General features: G+C 44.8%; 1 protein-coding gene across 1 annotated transcript in view; it reads right to left on the reverse strand.

Moving 5' to 3' along the window:
• The window catches only part of ANXA7 (annexin A7), a 54,797-nt gene extending 37,813 nt beyond the window's left edge, over window positions 1-16,984 (reverse strand). The window contains exon 1 of the mRNA XM_030569471.1: window positions 16,888-16,984. The gene's annotated coding sequence lies outside the window, so the exon portion shown is untranslated. The remainder of the gene's footprint in view (window positions 1-16,887) is intronic.
• Window positions 16,985-19,587: the final 2,603 nt, after the last annotated feature.

Raw genomic sequence — 19,587 nt, forward strand, 5'->3', positions numbered from 1 at the left:
GTACAGTGGCGTGAATTAGTTGTTTGTGTGCTGAGTACCCATTATCTTGCTTAGGTGCGGAGGTCCGCACACAGCATACTGACATGTATGAATTTTACTTGTCAGCTACTTTTATTTTTTTTTAAACTTTTCATTTCAGAACTTTTCAGACATGTGAAACTAATGAGGCAGTTACAAAGGGAAAACCACATATCAATCATGCCACTCAGTGCCAGTTTTGTTTCATTCTGTAAGGGTCTGGTCCGGTGAGAGGCTGAGTACCCCCATTTCTCATTGCACTTAACTCCTATTGAAGTTAAGGGCATTCCGCACCTTCCAAGATCAGGAGCATCCTATTTTATTTATGGAAATTAAAAATGGTTTATGAGGCTATCATTTTCATAACTAACTAAATAAAAACAAGTTTCAATATAATCTTCTAGCACAGAAATAAGCATCTATTTCACACACTGCACTCAGCGAGCAAAAATAACAGAGATCACGAGCAGGATTCCATTTTTTAAACCCCACAGCATCACTATTTTGCATTGTTTCTCACAAATGATAAATCTTTACTACTGCAACTGAAAGGGCAACAGAGACGGCTCCATATCAAAACAGAAGAGATTGATTCCTTAAACCCAAGACGATAAAATATGTTTTTTGTTTAAAAAAATAGTCAGGATAGTTACCTAAACCTGCCAGCAAATCAGAGTTATTAACTGTACATTTATTCAGATCTCCTGTGTGGTATTATTTCAATGTTCATTAACCGCCTCTCAGCTAGCTGCAATCTGTAAAAAATTTGCAAAACCTTATCCTCACCAGATTTCCACTGAAGTAAACATGGCCATTTGTAAGAAATATCATGGCCTTTAAAACTTCTAGTATGATGAACATCACAAAATTACATTGCTGTCTTGAGCCATTAACAAACCAACCAAAACAGGTAAGTGCTGCATGAAAAAGGTTTTCAAAAATCTAAGTTTCAACCTGAAAGCAAATATTTACTAATGAGTAGAAAATACTGAAAATGGAGGTTTATAGCAAATGTTTCCAGACTCATTATTACAATGCAAATAACTACCCAGAAGTCAGGCAAAAACTGAATACGTAGGTTTTATGAAGGTGGGGTGAATTTCACCCCTACATTCTCAATATAGAATATTCTACAGTCTACAGAATTCTCTAATAGAATATTAAGAAAATAAGAACATATGAACGGCCATACTGGGTCAGACCAAAGGTCCATCTAGCCCAGTGTCCTATCTTCCAACAGTGGCCAATGCCAGGTGTCCCAGAGGGAATGAACAGAACAGTTAAACATCAAGTGATCCACCCCGTCGCCCATTCTTAGCTTCTGGCAAACTGAGGCTAGGGACATCATCCCTATTCATCCTGGCTAATAGCCATTGATGGACCTATCCTTCATGAACTTATCTAGTTCTTTTTTGAACACTGTTATAGTCTTAGCCTTCACAATATCATCTGGCAAGGAGTTCCACAGGTTGACTGTGCATTGTGTGAAAAAATATTTCCTTTTGTTTGTTTTAAACCTGCTGCCTATTAATTTCATTTGGTGACCCCTAGTTCTTGCGTTATGAGTAGTAAATAACACTTTATTTACTCTCTCCATACCAGTCATGATTTTATAGACCTCTATCATATCCCCTTTAGTCATCTCCTTTCCAAGCTGAAGCACCCAATCTTAATACTTTCTCTTCATACGGAAGCCATTCCATATCCCTAATCATTTTTGTTGCCTTTTTCTGAACATTTTCCTAGTCCAATATATCTTTTTTACATCTGCACACAACATTCAAGATGCGAGTGTACCATGGATTTCTACAGAAGCAGTATATTATTTCTGTCTTATTATCCATCCCTTTCCTAATGGTTCCCAACAGTCTGTTCACTTTTTTGACTGCTGCTGCACATTGAGTTGATGTTTTCAAAGAACTAGCCACAATGACTCCAAGATCTCTTTCTTGAGTGGTAATGGCTAATTTAGATCCCATCATTTTATATATATAGTTGGGATTATGTTTTCCAATGTGCATTTCTTTGCATTTATCAACATTGAATTTCATTTGCCATTTTGTTGCCCAGTCACCTCAGAAAGCCCCATCCATATGCCACATTGGCTGTCATCTTTTGATTCTCTTCCCACTCAGCACTCATCTCCTCCACTATTTTCTCCTTAGTTCCCTTCCAAAAAAATAATTCCCTTCTTTAATTATAAATGGTATCCGCACTAGGGAATAAGATTGATAGGAGTGGGAAACAATCAGCCAACCTGTTTCGGGGCAGTTAAATACGGAGTTCTAAGGATAGCTCCAATCAAAGTAGAGGGATATTCATAAACGCAAGTTACTGAAAGACCATCCGAGCACTCCAACTGTACAGTTTTTAGCAAAATGGTATTCTCATTCGCTCACGCACAGTGGAGGAAATTGCATAAGTTAGAAAAAAGTGCTGTTATGGTCAATAACTGCCCAGCATTCCTAATTATTCACTGGCCAAGACAACTTACTTCTGGGGAAATTCTGCACCACTGCACACATGCAGAATTCATATCTAGCACACAATTTTTTTCCCCCACAGAAAATACATTCTGCCCAAGAAGTGCTGCAATCCCACCTTTCACCCACCAGAGACCACTGTGGTGCTAGAATAGCCAGCAGCTGGCTGCATTCACAGTACCCTGATTGTGGAGCCAGGTTAGGACAGACAGAATTGGGCACACGGGGCTGCTGAGGCGTCATAGACTGGGGTTCAGAAGTGCTAGTAAGGGGGACAGACTGGGGCATGAGATCAGGAGCTAGTGGGGTGACAGCACTGAGTCGGGTTGAATATGAGTGGGGATGTAGGGCCACTTGGGATTGGGGGAGGTGGGCTTCAGGGACACATGGGAACAGGGCAGATGGGCCAACTGAATGGGAGAGCCTTGGGGTCAGCCAGGGCCTGCATAGGGGATGCTCTCCAACTCCCTAATAATCCCTCCATCCCCCCCAAAAAAATACTTCTCCCACTCATATCCAACAACCCTCCAAGTTCACTCCCAGGATCCTTCCCTCTCCCTCAGCTCCTCCATTACCCTGACTCCCTCCAGTCTTTGCACTGCTTCTGAAGGCTGTGCGAAATACATTTCTGTATCGTAGTTTAAATGAATTACTTGAAGTTCTGTATTAATATGCCTAGTAAGGAATCTATTTGCCAAAACCAAAAATTCCTGAAACTCTTTTTTTGTCTGTATTGTTACAGACTTACTTGCTGACAGGTATTTTGAAATAAATTACCAAAATAATTGAAACTAGCATGATTATATTGTGTTACTTTGACAAATAAAATATGCAGAATTTTTATCTAAGAACAGCCATACTGGGTCTGACAGTGGTCAATGCCAGGTGTTTCAGAGGGAATGAGCAGAACGGGTAATCATCAAGTGATCCAGCCTCTGTCACCCATTTCCAGCTTCTGACAAACAACGGCTAGGGACACTTCAGAGCATGGTTTTGCATCCCTGCCCATCTTGGCTAATAGCCATTGGTGGACCTAGCCTTCATGAACTTGTCTATTTCTTATTTTACCAAAATTTTAAAATATTGTGCACAGAATTTTTAAATGTTTTGGCACAGAATTCCCCCAAGAGTAAAAACTCAATTTTAGCATAACATACCAGATAGTAAAACTTAATGTTTAACAGGAATCTTTCATTTTTACTGACCATCAACTACACAGAAAGTAGCAAGCATTTACAAAGTTAACTTTCTGATTTTTTGGTTTCTGCTTTAAATTCAAGTGCTAAAACAAGAACAGTATAGGATTACACATACTCAGGGCTTGTCTACATCAGAAAGTTGCAGCGCTGGTGAGGGAGTTACAGCGCTGCAACTTTGAAGGTGTACACATCTGCAGGGCATCACCAGCGCTGCAACTCCCTGTTTGCAGCGCTGGCCGTACTCCCGTTTTGTCTCGGGTGTAGAGGATCCAGCGCTGGTGATCCAGCGCTGGTAATCCAATGTAGACACTTACCAGCGCTTTTCTTGACCTCCGTGGAAGGAGGAAGCCTCTGGTAATCAAGCTGGTCTCCTTTCCCGGTTTGCTCTCTCGTTCCCGGAACCCCGAGCAAGCAGGTCTCCTTCCCTGCGGTTTGCAGGGTGGTTCGGGGAACGCGAATGCAAACCGCGGCGAAGCTGGTCTCCTTTCCCGGTTTGCTCTCTCGTTCCCGGAACCCCGAGCAAGCAGGTCTCCTTCCCTGCGGTTTGCAGGGTGGCTCGGGGAACGCGAGAGCAAACCGCGGCGAAGCTGGTCTCCTTTCCCGGTTTGCTCTCTCGTTCCCGGAACCCCGAGCAAGCAGGTCTCCTTCCCTGCGGTTTGCAGGGTGGCTCGGGGAACGCGAGAGCAAACCGCGGCGAAGCTGGTCTCCTTTCCCGGTTTGCTCTCGCGTTCCCGGAACCCCGAGCAAGCAGGTCTCCTTCCCTGTGGTTTGCAGGGTTGTTCGGGGAACGCGAGAGCAAACCGCGGCGAAGCTGGTCTCCTTTCCCGGTTTGCTCTCGCGTTCCCGGAACCCCCCTTGAAGCCGCCCAACAGCGCTGCAGTGTGGCCACATCTAACACCACTTGCAGCGCTGGTTGCTGTAAGTGTGGCCACTCTGCAGCGCTGGCCCTATACAGCTGTACTAATACAGCTGTAACAACCAGCGCTGCAAAATTTTAGATGTAGACATGGCCTCAGTCTCTCACTGGTATGTCATACTGTTAGCACTATGATGTGACAACTACAGAAGTAAAGCAACCTAATTAGTGTCTGTGCCAATGAGAAGCAACAGAAGGCTTTAGGAGATGTATCAAGTTGATCAAAGTAAATATGATAAATTAAGGGGAAGCATCCCTAATGCAGCATGCATGAGGTATTTTACATTTTCAGACTTGTGCTTTAATGTTTAACCACATACATTACAAATTATTACTTATTTCTACCAAAGAAACAGTGGATTTTTTTTCTCTCTTTTTCGCTGAATATAGTAAATTTAGTCTAATTTCAATTAAAAAGGAACTTATTGTGATATTATATGATTAAAGTATGACCACACAGATCATTGTTGCTACCACTGCTATACAATTGCAACAGTCTTGTACAAATTATGTCATGTAAGGTGTCAATGGAAAAGTTATGGATTTTCTGAATAGGATTATCCTGTTTGTATGCATATATCATTTTTGTATCTGAAGATATGAATATTGACTACATACCTGATTTCAAATGCGTTTTCTCCTGGGGTAACCCCCACAAGCTAGTTTACATCTAGTCTAGCCTGCACATCTTGAATGGTCTATTCAAGTTGATGGCCCATTAACAAACACAATGGGCCACAGAAGATGATTATCCTTGCATGGTGGGCCATCCCACGGGTGCCTTAGCCAAAATATGGGTAATGGCTCTTGCTATGATTCATCAAAGCATTCAAGGGAACGTGACTGGCTCATATGATCCTGGACTCCATGTTGTACCTGTACTTTTCCACAAACTAAGACTGAGAGCATCCTCTCCACATGGGAGAAAGTATAAAAGACCCTGGAAGCATCTTTAGAAAGGCAAAGGCACAAAATGAGCTCAAACTAGCTATGGGAATAAAGGGAAACAAGAAGACTTTTTATCAATACATTAGAAGCAAGAGGAAGACCAAGGACAGGGTAGGCCCACTGCTCAGTGAGAAGGGAGAAACAGTAACAGGAAACTTGGAAATGGCAGAGATGCTTAATGATTTCTTTGTTTCAGTCTTCACTGAGAAGTCTGAAGGAATGTCTAACATAGTGAATGCTTATGGGAAGGGGGTAGGTTTAGAAGATAAATAAAAAAAGAGCAAGTTAAAAATCACTTAGAAAAGTTAGATGCCTGCAAGTCACCAGGGCCTGATGAAATGCATCCTAGAATACTCAAGGAGTTAATAGAGGAGGTATCTGAGCCTCTAGCTATTATCTTTGGAAAGTCATGGGAGACGGGAGAGATTCCAGAAGACTGGAAAAGGGCAAATATAGTGCCCATCTATAAAAAGGGAAATAAAAACAACCCAGGAAACTACAGACCAGTTAGTTTAACTTCTGTGCCAGGGAAGATAATGGAGCAAGTAATTAAATCATCTGCAAACCCTTGGAAGGTGGTAAGGTGATAAGGACTAGCCAGCATGGATTTGTAAAGAACAAATCGTGTCAAACCAATCTGATAGCTTTCTTTGATAGGATAACGAGCCTTGTGGATAAGGGAGGAGCGGTGGATGTGGTATACCTAGACTTTAGTAAGGCATTTGATACGGTCTCGCATGATATCCTTATCGATAAACTATGCAAATACAATTTAGATGGGGCTACTATAAAGTGGGTGCATAATTGGCTGGATAACCGTACTCAGAGAGTAGTTATTAATGGCTCCCAATCCTGCTGGAAAGGTATAACAAGTGGGGTTCCGCAGGGGTCTGTTTTGGGACTGGCTCTGTTCAATATCTTCATCAACGACTTAGATGTTGGCACAGAAAGTACGCTTATTAACTTTGCAGACGATACCAAACTGGGAGGGATTGCAACTGCTTTGGAGGACAGGGTCAAAATTCAAAATGATCTGGACAAATTGGAGAAATGGTCTGAGGTAAACCGGATGAAGTTCAATAAAGACAAATGCAAAGTGTTCCACTTAGGAACAAACAATCAGTTTCACACATACAAAATGGGAAGAGATTGTCTAGGAAGGAGTATGGCAGAAAGAGATCTAGGGGTCATAGTGGACCACAAGCTAAAGATGAGTCAACAGTGTGATACTGTTGCAAAAAAAAGCAAACGTGATTCTGGGATGCATTAACAGGTGTGCTGTAAACAAGACACGAGAAGTCATTCTTCCGCTCTACTCTGCGCTGGTTAGGCCTCAACTGGAGTATTGTGTCCAGTTCTGGGCACCGCATTTCAAGAAAGATGTGGAGAAATTGGAGAGGGTCCAGAGAAGAGCAACAAGAATGATTAAAGGTCTTGAGAACATGACCTATGAAGGAAGGCTGAAAGAATTGGGTTTATTTAGTTTGGAAAAGAGAAGACAGAGGGGACATGATAGCAGTTTTCAGGTATCTAAAAGGGTGTCATCAGGAGGAGGGAGAAAACTTGTTCACCTTAGCCTCTAATGATAGAACAAGAAGCAATGGGCTTAAACTGCAGCAAGGGAGATTTAGGTTGGACATTAGGAAAAAGTTCTTAACTGTTTACTGGAATAAATTGCCTAGGGAGGTTGTGGAATCTCCATCTCTGGAGATATTTAAGAGTAGGTTAGATAAATGTTTATCAGGGATGGTCTAGACAGTATTTGGTCCTGCCATGAGGGCAGGGGACTGGACTCGATGATCTCTCGAGGTCCCTTCCAGTCCTAGAGTCTATGAATCTATGAATCTCCTTTTTGCTTCTTTCCTGCTCTGACCTCTGGACTATGGACTTACCCTAAAAGGAGCATTACAATCAATGGATTCAAGACCTTCCAAATCTTTTGTAAATTACCAGAGACAATACAAGCCATCAGTTTATTCCATCTAGGGTTGCCAGAACCCTAGATGGAATACCAGAACACTCGGTTGAAAAGGGACCCTGGTGGCTCCAATCAGCACTGCTGACCAGGCTGTTAAAAGTCTGGTTGGCGGCGCAACGGGGCTGGCAGGCTCCCTGCCTGGCTCCACGCAGCTCCCAGGAAGCAGTCAGCATGTCTGGCTCTTAGGCAGAGGGGCGGCCAGGGAGGAGTCTGCTGTAGACCACCAGACTAGGGGGATGAGGTGGATGAGGCTTTCTGCCAGCAACTAAAAGAAGTTACTAGACTGCAAGCCCTGATTCTCACTGGGGACGTCAATCACCCCGATATCTGCTGGGAGAGCAATACAGCAGTGCACAGACAATCCAGGAAGCTTTTGGAAAGCACAGGGGACAATTTCTTGATGCAAGTGCTGGAGGAACCAACTAGGGGCAGAGCTCTTCTTGACCAGCTGCTCACAAACAGGGAAGAATTAGTAGGGGAAGCAAAAGTGGATGGGAACCTGGGAGGCAGTGACCATAAGATGGTTGAGTTCAGGATCCTGACACAAGGAAGAAAGGAGAGCAACAGAATACGGACCCTGGACTTCAGAAAAGCAAACTCTGAGTCCCTCAGGGAACTGATGGGCAGGATCCCCTCAGAGAATAACATGAGGGGGAAAGGAGTCCATGAGAGCTGGCTGTATTTTAAAGAATCCTTATTGAGGTTGCAGGAACAAACCATCCCAATGGGTAAAAAGAATAGTAAACATGGCAGGTGACCAGCTTGGCTTAACAGTGAAATCCTTGCTGATCTTAAACACAAAAAGGAAGCTTACAAGAAGTGGAAGATTGGACAAATGACATGGGAGGAATATAAAAATATTGCTCAGGCATGCAGGAGTGAAATCAGGAAGGTCAAAATCACACTTGGAGTTGCAGCTAGCAAGGGATGTTAAGAGTAACAAGAAGGGTTTCTTCAGGTATACTAGCCACAAGAAGAAAGTCAAGGAAAATGTGGGCCCCTTACTGAATGAGGGAGGCAACCTAGTGACAAAGGATATGGAAAAAGCTAATGTACTCAATGCTTTTTTTGCCTCTATCTTCACGAACAAGGTCAGCTCCAAGACTACTGCACTGGGCAGCACAGTATGAGGAGGTGGTGAGCAGCTCTCTGCGGAGAAAGAAGTGGTTCAGGACTATTTAGAAAAGCTGGATGAACACAAATCCATGGGGCCGGATGCACTGCCGGATCTGGAGTACTTTGTCTGGTTTTGGGCCCCATGCTACAAGAAGGATGTGGAAAGATTGGAAAGTCCAGCAGAGGCCAACAAAAAATGATTAGGGGGCTGGAGCACATGACTTATGAGGAGAGGCTGAGGGAACTGGGATTGTTTAGTCTGCAGAAGAGAAGAATGAGGAGGGATTTGATAGCTGCTTTCAACTACCTGAAAGGGGGTTCCAAACAATATGGCTCTAGACTATTCTCAGTGGTACCAGATGACAGAACAAGGAGTAATGGTCTCAAGTTGCAGTGGGGGAGGTTTAGGTTGGAAATTAGGAAAAACTTTTTCACTAAGAGGGTGATGAAGCACTGGAATGGGTTACCTAGAGAGGTGACGGAATCTCCTTCCTTAGAGCTTTTTAAGGTCAGGCTTGACGAAGCCCTTGCTGGGATGATTTAGCTGGGGATTGGTCATACTTTGAGCAGGGGGTTGGACTAGATGACCTCTTGAGGTCCCTTCCAACTCTGATATTCTATGATCCGCGGAACACTCTATCCACGTCTCCGCCTAGGAGCTGGAGGAACATGTTGCCGCTTCCCGGGAGCTGCCTGAGGTCAGCATTGCCCAGACCCCACACCCCGAACCCGCTCCTGCAGCCTCACCACCTGCCCCAGCTCGGAACCCCCTCCTACACCCCAAACTCCTCATCCCCAGCCCCGCACTCCCAGCCAGAGCCCTCACTTCCTCCTGCACCCCTACTCCCTGCCCTATCCCCGTGAAAATGAGCAAGTGAGTAAAAGTGAGGGAGAGCAAGCAATGGAGGGAGGGGGGATGGAATGAGCAGGGGCGGGGCCTTGAAGAAGAGGGAGGGCAGGGCAAGGCAAGGCAAGGGTGTTCGGTTTTCTGCACTTAGAAAGTTGGCAACTCTAATTCCAGCACTGCTACAAACCTATTCCAAGAACTTTGCAATTAGTGTACGTATTTGATTCCTTTGACCATTTTAACTCTCTCCTCTTTCTTTTCTCTTATAAATAAACCTTTAGATATTAGACACTAAAGGATTGGTAACAGCATGATTATTGGGTAAGATCTGAGTTATATATTGGCCTGGCTACATGTCTCATCTCTTCGGATTAGAAGAACCTTTTGTTTGATTAAATTGGTTTTAAATAGCCACTCATCATTAAGTCTAGTGTCTGGGTGGTGAAACAAGGGCTGGCAAACTGCATTTTTGACTTCTTGCTAACCAGAGTGGCGAGACAGAAGTTTACTTTTTTTACTGGAGTGGTACATCTTATGGAAGAATAATGATCAGTTGGGGGTTGAGTCGGCCTTCTTTTCTCAGTCGTTTGTCCTGAATCTGGCATGCTCAGCTGTGACCCATTGAGGCACGGTGACACTTGTCAAACTCAAAAATTTCCTCTATTAAGTACAATTTAATTTTAATTTTAAAATTTTGGGTTTGAATCATTGTCTTCAGATATTTATGCCATTTACACTTTGCATATAACTCCATTTGACAGTAATAAGACCAGTCAGTTTCACAATGGTTGCTTAAAGGGGCCCCTAGTGTCTGAAAGTGATTTACCTATCATTACTCAACAAAAATTACTAAAACTGAATGAAAAAAATATTTTCAGCTTGTCTACTTTGTTTAATTTCATTAGTAAATTACAGCCCTAAGTAGGAAGCTTGCCACTCTAAGGGGACTGGAACAGGTTTATAAAACCAAGGATCCTGTTGGTATAGTTTCCATAACATAATTTTAAAAATATCAGATTTAAAATGTATGATAGAATTTGAGCCATACCACAGTCCTGCCTGGACTGCAAAATCAACTGTTGGAGGATCTGGTTGCAACACAGTTGTTTCCCCAACAGTTAAAACAGTTTAATTTTTTAGAGCAAATGAGATCCAACAATCCTTTAACTAGGTCTTGAAACATGCTAAAAACATTGACATAAAATTTCATTTTTCATAATTTAAGATTTTAGTACCAGACAAGAAAACTAAACAAATGTTTTAACCTACATGTTTCCCTTTGATTTGTTAGTGAAAGCAGAGGAGTGAAAATAGATACCTTCACATGAGGGAGGGCAGGAACAGGAAGAAATTTCAAACTTCTAATATTCAAATAAAACAGGCCAGTTGCTCAAATTGTATAAGTCTTTGATTAGCAAGTTAACTGCCATCTTATGCTTGTGGACTACCTGTGACACTGCTTAACATATGCAATAGAGCTGTCTCTATTGTTACCTTTTTTAAACTTTCCTCCCTTGCCTTTGTCTATTTATTTGCCTGTTTTGTATTGTCTAAATTGTAGACTATGCGCTCTCTGGTGCAGGGATTGTATTTGTAGCATGGACTGTATTTGTGTTGTAGAAATTTTCATGAGGCTCTAATCCCTATTTGGGGTCCTTGGGCACCATCGCCAGAGAAAATTTTTTTTGTATTTTCTTCATCTGTTAAAATTTTAAAAAAAAAATCATTTTCTTCAATTTGAAAATAAAGAATGTATGATTTAAAAATTATGTAAATAGCTTGCACAGAGGCCATAGTTTCAATAGTAACGCCCATATTACAACTAGAACTGGATTGAAGACTAATCCTCAGCTATGGTTCAAACACTGTAGTAACCAGTTTTCAAAAGTTAATGTAACCTGGCAGGAACATTTATTGAAATAGTTTTGAGCATGTGCAGATGCTTTCCAGGAGAGAAATTAAATCACTTGCATAATATGGGACTAAATACTTGTTAAACATTAGCCAGATACATGTCCACAGCACATAAACTCACTTATCTCTGAATGCCTTAGAGCAGCTTGCTGCCTTCCTAAACTGTGTCAGGAAGATCTCACAGACCAGTCCTTGAGAAACACTGCCTACTAGAGTATCCCAAAGCAAAACTGAGACTTCGCCCTTTCTTAAGGAAGTTTCACATCACAAAACTGAAAACAGATTTGATCAACAGAAACCTCTCTTTTTTTTTTAAATGTAGTTTTAGTTCCATGATTTTTCTTAAAAGCAGTTTGTGATGCATGAAATGGATGCCCTCTGAAGCGCTTTCACTGAAACATTATTCAGATATACTTGTAATCCATCCCTGTGCCCCCAGTGACTCAGCAAATAATGCTCATGAGTTTCAAAACTCTTGAATTATGGATCCTCTTTTCTGTTCAAAAGTGAAACTGCCTTTATTTTTCACTCCATGCATCTGATGAAGCGGGTTTTAGCTCACAAAAGCTTATGCCCAAGTAAATTTGTTAGTCTCTAAGGTGCCATAAAGACTCCTCGTTGGGTTTTGTTTTTTTTTAAAGAAACCTACAGTTATTCTATAATTATACAATATGAATGAATCGGCTGGAGGAGAGACACAAACAAGAGCCTGAAAAATATATTTGCACTAGAGAATGACTAGGAAGGTGTTCCTGGTAAAAGAAGGTGTCTAAATCATCTTTCATTTTAAAAAAAGTTTCTATCCTCACAATTACAAGGACAGTCTTTCAAATGCAGAGCTGTCTTCTCTAGTCTGCAGACCACTCTAGAGTCAGCCTCCCTTTTTGGTTATAGCTTCCCCAAAGAGCAGTAGAACACGACTGATAAGATGTGGTAAGTTTCATTATCGTTATTCAGAACACTGTGGACAACTGTGAAATAAGAATTCTGTCAGTTTCACTTATCAGAGGGGTAGCCATGTTAGTCTGGATCTGTAAAAGCAGCAAAGAGTCCTGTGGCACCTTATAGACTAACAGACGTTTTGGAGCATGAGCTTTCGTGGGTGAATACCCACTTCGTCAGATGCATGTAGTGGAAATTTCCAGAGGCAGGTATATATATGCAGGCAAGCTAGAGATAATGAGGTAGTTCAATCAGGGAGGATGAGGCCCTGTTCTACTCTCTACTCAGACCCTATGCCACCAGCACTCCCAGCTATCTCCGTGACACCACTGATTTCCTGAGGAAACGACAATGCATTGGTGACCTTCCAGAAAACACCATCCTAGCCACCATGGATGTAGAGGCTCTCTACACGAACATCCCACACACAGATGGAATACAAGCTGTCAGGAACAGTATCCCTGATGATGCTACAGCACAACTGGCTGCTGAGCTCTGTGCCTTTATCCTCACACACAACTATTTCAAATTTGATGACAATATATATCTCCAGATCAGCGGCACAGCTATGGGCACCCGCATAGCCCCACAATATGCCAATATTTTTATGGCCGACCTGGAACAACGCTTCCTCAGCTCTCGTCCACTCACGCCCCTTCTCTACCTATGCTACATTGATGACATCTTCATTATCTGGACCCATGGGAAGGAGTCTCTGGAAAAATTCCACCATGATTTCAACAGCTTCCACCCCACCATCAACCTCATCCTGGACCAATCTACACGGGAGGTCCACTTCCTAGACACCACAGTGCAAATAAGTGATGGTCACATTACTACCACCCTATACCGAAAACCTACTGACCGCTATGTCTACCTTCATGCCTCCAGCTTCCATCCCGGGCACATCACACGATCCATTGTCTACAGCCAAGCACTGAGGTACAACCGCATCTGCTCTAACCCCTCAGAAAGAGACTAACACCTACAAAATCTCCACCAAGCATTCTCAAAACTGCAATACTCACATGAGGAAATAAGGAAACAGATCAACAGAGCCAGACGTGTACCCAGAAGCCTCCTACTGCAAGAGAAACCCAAGAAAGAAACCAACAGGACTCCACTGGCCATCACATACAGTCCCCAGCTAAAACATCTCCAACACATCATCAGGGACCTACAACCTTCAGTGAGAGTGCCAATGCCCAAGATGATGGGGTGTCCAGGATTTCCGGGTTTGTGGATCTACTACCCAAGTCGCTACGGAAAAGGATAAACGGACACAAATCAGATATTAGGAATGGCAATATACAAAAACCTGTAGGAGAACACTTCAACCTCTCTGGCCACACTATAGCAGACCTTAAGGTGGCCATCCTGCAGCAAAAAAAACTTCAGGACCAGACTTCAAAGAGAAACTGCTGAGCTTCAGTTCATCTGCAAATTTGACACCATCAGCTCAGGATTAAACAAAGACTGTGAATGGCTTGCCAATTACAGATCCAGTTTCTCCTCCCTTGGTTTTCACACCTCAGGTGCTAGAACAGGGCCTCATCCTCCCTGATTGAACTACCTCATTATCTCTAGCTTGCCTGCATATATATACCTGCCCCTGGAAATTTCCACTACATGCATCTGACGAAGTGGGTATTCACCCATGAAAGCTCATGCTCCAAAACATCTGTTAGTTTATAAGGTGCCACAGGACTCTTTGTCAGTTTCACTATGTCCCTGTTTGGAAAAATAAGAGCAATAGGGGAAGCACTGAAGTTGTTGGCACTGGACTTCAACAGTGGCCCTCTCTCAGGACTTGTCTTTCATAAGGGCCTAGGACTAGTAAAAAATATTGTAAATCAGAGGCACCACTGCAGAGCTCTTGTCATAAACAGATAGTAGGAGTTAACAGAACAGAAGTACTTTATATTTCTTTTGCCTGTAAAGGGTTAACAAGATCAGTGCACCTGGCTGTCACCTGACCAGAGGACCAATCAGGGGACAGGATACTTTCAAATCTTGAGGGAGGGAAGTTTTTGTGTGTGCTGTTAGATTTTAGTGGTTGTTCTCTCTGGGGGCTCAGAGGGACCAGACGTGCAACCAGGTTTCTCTCCAATCTCTCCAATACAGGCTCTTATAAGTTCAGAATAGTGAGTACTAGGTAGATAAAGCGAGTTAGGCTTATGTTTGTTTTCTTTATTTGCAAATGTGTATTTGGCAGGAAGGAGTTCAAATTTGTATTTTGCTGAAAGGATTTTAATTTGTACTTGTATACTTAGGCTGGGAAGGTATTCCCAGTGTCTATAGCTGAAAGACCCTGTAACATATTCCATCTTAAATTTACAAAGATAATTTTTACTGTTTTTTCTTTCTTTAATTCAAAGCTTTTCTTGTTTAAAAACCTGATGTTTTTTTATTCTGGTGAGACCCCAGGGGACAGGGTCTGGATCCACCAGGGAATCTGTGGGGAGAAAGGAGGGAAGAGGGAGAGAGAGGTTAATTTTTCTCTGTGTAAGGATTACTTTCTCTCTCAGGGAGAGTCTGGGAGGGGAAGAGAGAAGGAGGGAGGAAGGTGAATTTTCCTCTCTGTTTTAAGATTCAAGGAGTTTGAATCACAGTGATCTTCCAGGGTAACCCAGGGAGGGGAAGCCTGGGAGAGGCAACAGTGAGAGAAAGGATTTACTTTCCTTGTGTTAAGATCCAGAGGGTCTGGGTCTTGGGGGTTCCCGGGCAAGGTTTTGGGGGGACCAGAGTGTACCAGGCACTGGAATTCCTGGTTGGCGGCAGCGCTACAAGTACTAAGCTGGTAACTGAGCTTAGAGGAATTCAGGCTGGTACCCCATCTTTTGGACACTAAGGTTCAGAGTGGGGAATTATACCATGACAGCTCTCAACTGCCACTTTCCTAGAAAGTGTAACTCAAAAAGCTACCCACAAACTTTAGTTTTCTACTTATGTATTAACAGCCCTTTGTCTGCACTTCCTACAACCTCCAAAGGTCTCCTCCTTAGCAAAAGTGGCAGGAAAGGGGTGTGGACAGCAAAGCAAAAACATATTAAAAATCTAACAGAGCATGTACAAAGTTGTAGGTGATTCCTTTTACTGGGTTAAATAATTTCAGGAAAGGGAAAAGCATTTACACATTTTTGATTTCTCATCCCTCTCCAAGGGTCACTACAAGGAGAGCCAACAAAGGGAGCGAATGTGGCTCAAGCGTAGAGAGCACCTGTAATCACCTCATTACATTGTCCTTCCCACATTTTAATTACACTTTTCAGTATTTTTTTTAAAAATGGAGAGACCTCATTTTCTAGATAGGTATTAGAAAAAGGATCTGAGAAGCTGAGGAAAATCAGAACCAGCCTTTCACATACAGGATCCCCATACAGTGTCTACACTGCAAGTAGGCATCCATGGCATGATGATGGGCCCATGCCATCGGACTCCAATTTGTGTGGGGATCAGGTTGTTTCCTTGCTGTGTAGGCTTCTGGCTCGGAGCCCAACCTCTGGCACTCTCCCATCTCGCAGGGTCCTAGAGCCTGCCTACCAGACTCAGCAAATGTCTACACAGCCATTAAAAAGCCAGAGGACATGGCATGGGTCAGCTGCAGTTGCCAAGGTGCAGTGTAGACATACTCAAACAAGACTTTGTCTCCATTAGAAAGTTGTACCACTTTAACTATATTGGCATACAAGTGGTACAAGCTCCTAGCCTGGACTAAATCAGTATAAAGGTGCTATGGGAAGGGAAATAAACTATACCAATGCAACTGCATCCACAGTAGGGGGTGTCGTTGGTATAACTAGGCTTGGAAGGATTACATTTTTACTGGTAAATAGCAATAACTGTGAATGTCACTGTACACACAGCAAGCCAAAGGAAAACATTTCCATCAATAATCGTTTTACAAATAGGCAACATAAGAAAAATGCTGCTTTAGAAACTGATTTAAGGATATTCACGTTATACATTTTCACACGTGATGCTGACAAATTGTGATTTAACAGTTATAAAGCTTTCACTTTGGAAATCAACATCAACCGTCAGTCAATGTGTCAGCCCCGCTTTGCCCGTAATTCCCCACCACGCAGAAAACGTAAGTCAATAAAAATGTTTATAAAAAGCTTAAAAATAAACATCCCCCAGAATTATTCCCGAGCTCCCCGACGGACTCCAGCCCGAGCCCAGGCGCGATTCTAGCCGAGTGCGGACCCCGGGGCCGCCAGGCTCAGGGCAGGTGGGCGAGGGAGCCGCGCCCCTGTCCCTTCCGGAGGGCAGGCAGGAGCTGGGCGGGACTGAGCTGCCCGCCCCCCGTGTTGGGAGGCAAAGGGGCCCGCGCTGGCGCCCCGCCGAGCTGGCCTGGCGCCAAACCCCTCACGTTTCCAGGGGGCTGCCCAGAGCGCGGGCGGCCTAGAACACCGCGGTTACACGCCCGGGCCTGCCCGGCGCTGGGGCGGCCCTGCCCGGGGAACGCAAAGCCCCGAAGCGCTACTGGGAAGGGAGGAGCCGCACCCGCGCCCCCCACTCACCTGAGCCGTCAATTTGCTGCCTCCGCACTCGCAAAATGGAGCCTGTAGGGCCGGGCCGCCCCCCCCCCCCCCGCCCGTTCCCCGGGACCCGCCCCGAGGCAGCGCAAACTCCTGGCCGCGCCGCGGAGGGAGGAGGCGGGCGAGCCGCGTCCCCTGCTCGGGTTCTGCCTATTGACGCGTAGAGCCGCGGGACAGGGCGATGGGGCTTAGCGGGGCTCGCCTCGCAGCGCGCTCAGTTCCCGGCCCCGCGCGGCTGGTGTCGCTGTGGCCTGGGCACATCGCCCAGCCCCCTCGGCCCGGGTAGCTGCGGCCCTAGAGACCCCCCCGTATAGCAGTATGGGGGCCTGCCGGGGGGGCTATTGCAGCTGGTACCCAGCAGGAGAGGCCTCCCAGTTCTAACTAATCCAGCTCCCCCCACCCCCATTCCAGGACAGGTAGGGAGACAGTCAAGGAAAGAAGCGGTGGGCACCTTTGGTGCATGGGAGCGACTCTCGCCTTGGCACGGCTATGTGCGTGGGGGCTTGTAACATGTAGGGTGACCAGACAGCGAGTGCGAAAAATCGGGTAGGGGGTAATAAGAGCTTATATAAAAAACTCAAAATCGGGACATCTGGTCACCAAGCATTTGGCAGCCTTCCCCTAGGAAATACAGAGAGAACCGCCCCCAAAGCAGCAGCCGGTGTGAGCCGGATACAAGCTAGCTGGAGCCTGGGGAACAGGGAGCACAGCACTAGCTTGCAGTCACAGCTGCAGAGGCACTTCTTAGAGGATGAGTTAGCTGACTAGGGGCTTGTCTACATCAGAAAGTTGCAGCACTGGTGAGGGAGTTACAGCGCTGCAACTTAGGAGGTGTACACATCTGCAGGGCACCACCAGCGCTGCAACTCCCTGTTTGCAGCGCTGGCCGTACTCCCGTTTTGCCTCGGGTGTAGAGGATCCAGCGCTGGTGATCCAGCGCTGGTAATCAAGTATAGACACTTACCAGCGCTTTTCTTGACCTCCGTGGAATAAGCAGGTATCCCAGCATACCTGAGGAAGCCTCTGGTAATCAAACTGGTCTCCTTCCCCAGCTTGCTCTCGCGTTCCCCGAACCCCGAGCAAGCAGGTCTCCTTCCCTGAGGTTTGCTGGGTCGTTCCGGGAACGCGAGAGCAAACCGCGGCGAAGCTGGTCTCCTTCCCCAGTTTGCTCTCGCGTTCCCCGAACAAGCAGGTCTCCTTCCCTACGGTTTGCAGGGTGGTTCGGGGAACGCGAGAGCAAACCGCGGTGAAGCTGGTCTCCTTCCCCAGCTTGCTCTCTCGTTCCCCGAACCCCCGAGCAAGCAGGTCTCCTTCCCTACAGTTTGCAGGGTGGTTCGGGGAACGCGAGAGCAAACCGCGGCGAAGTTGGTCTCCTTGCCCGGTTTGCTCTCGCGTTCCCCGAACAAGCAGGTCTCCTTCCCTGCGGTTTGCAGGGTGGTTCGCGGAACGCGAGAGCAAACCGCGGCGAAGTTGGTCTCCTTTCCCGGTTTGCTCTCTCGTTCCCCGAACCCCCGAGCAAGCAGGTCTCCTTCCCTGCGGTTTGCAGGGTGGTTCGGGGAACGCGAGAGCAAACCGCGGCGAAGCTGGTCTCCTTTCCCGGTTTGCTCTCGCGTTCCCCGAATCCCCCTTGAAGCCGCCCAACAGCGCTGCAGTGTGGCCACATCTAACACCACTTGCAGCGCTGGTTGCTGTAAGTGTGGCCACTCTGCAGCGCTGGCCCTATACAGCTGTACTAATAAAGCTGTAACAACCAGCGCTGCAAAATTTTAGATGTAGACATGGCCTAGGTTTCATTAGCAACTCAGCAAGCAGAGTGTGCTCCAGCTCAGGGGGAGCACTAGGACTGTCTACCGGAAAGAAGGGGGGAGTCTCATTTTCCAGGAATGTCCCATGACTCGATGGAAGCTTATCCCAAAGCGTAAGGCACCAAGCAACCCTGCTTAGGAGGGTGCTCATGTCCCAACAAGTAGTGTAGCTGAACCAACACAGCTTGCGACGTTTAGTTACATCAGCGTAAATCAAGGGAAATTCCATTGTACCTCAGGGAGTTACTCCAAATTTATATCTGTGTAATCAAAATCAAAATCTGGCCAACAATGTGGTTAAACATCAAATTTATTCAGATTAGTAATCCAAAAGAAAACATTCCTACGATCAGTTATTGACGAGCTATTTTTCATAATCTACAAGTGCTTGCCTTCTGTACAAAGTGTACATAGTGGTTTTTTACTCCTTCTTTTGGAGTGTTTACTGAACCCCTAGCATAGATTTCAAGGCTAGAAGAGACCACTGTGATCATTTGGTTTGACCTCCTGTATAACACAGACCAGAAATTTTACACAAACTAATTCCTTTTGAACTAGGGCATCTCTGGAGAAAAAAAAATCTAATCCTGATTTTAAGAATTGCCAGTGATAATCTACCCAGTCCTCAGTAAATTTTTCCAGTGCTAATTAACCTCACTTTTAAAGTCATGCTAGGAACAGTTTGACTACTATATTTTTATTCTACCCCATTTACCTTGTGACCCATTATACATAGTTAAAGGGCAGTAACCAGCGAAGTTTAGTTTAATAGGGATCCACCCTTGATAACATAATAGCTACTCTATTACATTAAATAAAGAAGAATCAAGGAGAAACTGATATAATAATTATACAAACAAGCTAGCTGTTTGGCAGC

This window comes from Gopherus evgoodei, chromosome 7 (genome assembly GCF_007399415.2).
Source record: "Gopherus evgoodei ecotype Sinaloan lineage chromosome 7, rGopEvg1_v1.p, whole genome shotgun sequence".
Lineage (NCBI taxonomy): Eukaryota > Metazoa > Chordata > Testudines > Testudinidae > Gopherus > Gopherus evgoodei.